Raw genomic sequence first — 2,197 nt, 5'->3', positions numbered from 1 at the left:
AGTCCCTCAAGGTAGCCACCTAGGCCCGATTCTGTTCTTGCTTTTTATAAACGATATTTCTACAGATATACAATTTTCCAAAATTTTAATGTATGCAGATGATGTAAAGCTTTATAAATCGTACGTTTCAATTAAAGAAAGGTCTTTGCTACAGTCAGACTTAAACAGCATGGCTTACTGGTGTCAAGTAAATCGTATGCCTCTAAATCTTAAGAAATGTAAAGTAATGTGCTTCTCGCGAAGAGCTCTTCATCCCGCTTCTTATACAATAGGTAACCATAACCTGGAAGAGGTATAAAATTTTGTGGACCTTGGTATCACAATGGATCCTAACCTTAATTTTAATCTTCATATTAATGTGACAGTCAACAAGGCTAAAGGTGTACTTGCATTTGTGAAACGATGGTCAAAAGAATTTTGTGACCCTTATATCACTAAAACCCTGTTTACAGCGTAAGTTAGGCCAATTCTGTAATACGGTTCGGTGGTTTGGAATCCAAGGTATCAAATTTACTCAGACAAGATAGAACCAATTCAAAAACAATTCTTACTTTTTGCTTTAAGAAATGTCCGTGGGGATTCTCAATATAACCTTCCACCTTATACGAGCCGCTTAAAACTTATTAATCTTCCTACACTTTCCAGCCGCAGGCAAATGCTTGGTACAATTTTTATAGTTAAATAACTCATAGGCTCAATTTCAAGTCCGCTTCTTCTGGGCGAAGTTAGCTTTAATGTTCCCTGCCGGGTATCAAGACACTTTTGCCCCCTATTTCCGAAAGCTTGTAAAACTAAGTTTGAATTGCACGACCCACTCCGTTGCTTATGCCAGGATTTTAACTCTCATTCCAGCTTGTTTGATATATCAGATCCGATTTTCAGCATTAAGAAATCGATACTGTCCTCTCTCAATAAATGAATCATTAAAATAAGGACATAAAATCGGCTGATGAATTTAGTTCTGTAGCTGAACAGTTTTAGATCTCGACACTTAACAAACTCCTGCCTATCGTGACTGGGCGCAAAAATTGAAAATACTGGTTCCGTACTTCATGCGGACTGCGCCCCTCGTGCGGATGGGCGGGAATGGAGGGTAAAACCGTTGGGATTATTATTATTATATTCCTTTAAAAAAAGGGCTAAAAAGAGCTAAAAAAGTCGTTGTGGCTAAAAATGGTAGCAAAAATTGTTTACTTACATATACATATATAAGTATACACGCAAACATTTTCAATAAGTAATGGTATAGAAAAAACAATTAACTCTGGGAAAAAATATTTTATCCAACCAAAAACCTTTTTGTATAAAAGGGGAAATATAAGACACCAGCTTGCTGGCTCCATCAAGTGATTGTACTATCAGGCTCGAAGCATATAACTTACTAGCAAGCTGGTGCAATATTTATTTCTTTACAAATTATGTCCAGGAAATATCTAAATGATTAGAGACGAAATTTCGTAATTTTTCTGCCATTTGGTTAAACATTGTTTTTTTTTTTTTTTAATTCACAACTGCAATATCGTGAACTTAATCTTCTACAAACACGGCTTTGACTCATATAGTGCAAGAAATTTCCGCCACTTTTTACTTTTTACTTAGAAAAAGCTAATTTCACCACTCACGACACCAGAATGTTGGTACTATCATAAAATTTTCAAATAGTTTTTGAAGTCGCACCAGAAGCTGGTACAATCGCACCACAAGAACATACACGGTCAATCGACTTGATGGGCCATTCAACAAATTAAGCATATATAAAAATGTAAGGAACATACAATACATATATGTATATATATCAGTCTTTCTTATATTAAAAATTCATCTCTTACATAAATGAAAAAAAATAAGCGAAATAAATTTTTAGCATTTTACAAAAATTACACATTTTTAGGTAGAATTGAAAAACGCTATGTTCAGTGATGAAAAAAACTTCAGTATAGTTGATCCAGATCCATAAATCTTGGAGAGTCATTCGGCTTCCATAGCAAACCTGCCCTTGGCGAAAGGAACCTCTGACTTAAAGTAAAAAGCGTATATCTTTGGAAAACAAATAAAATCTATTCACTTTGCGAAAAATTAATATCCAGAAGTAGAAACATTTTTTGCGCATTAAGTTGGCAAATTTTTCGCTCATTTCGACCAAAGATAGTTGAAAATTCCAGCGGTAAAACGTTGTTATTCATACCGTGCGAACAAC

The sequence above is a fragment of the Rhagoletis pomonella genome, unplaced genomic scaffold (genome assembly GCF_013731165.1).
Source record: "Rhagoletis pomonella isolate Grant_MI unplaced genomic scaffold, Rhpom_1.0 Rhpom_scaffold_00002, whole genome shotgun sequence".
In the NCBI taxonomy this organism is placed as follows: Eukaryota; Metazoa; Arthropoda; class Insecta; order Diptera; family Tephritidae; genus Rhagoletis; species Rhagoletis pomonella.
Note: the sequence above shows the minus strand (reverse complement) of the source record.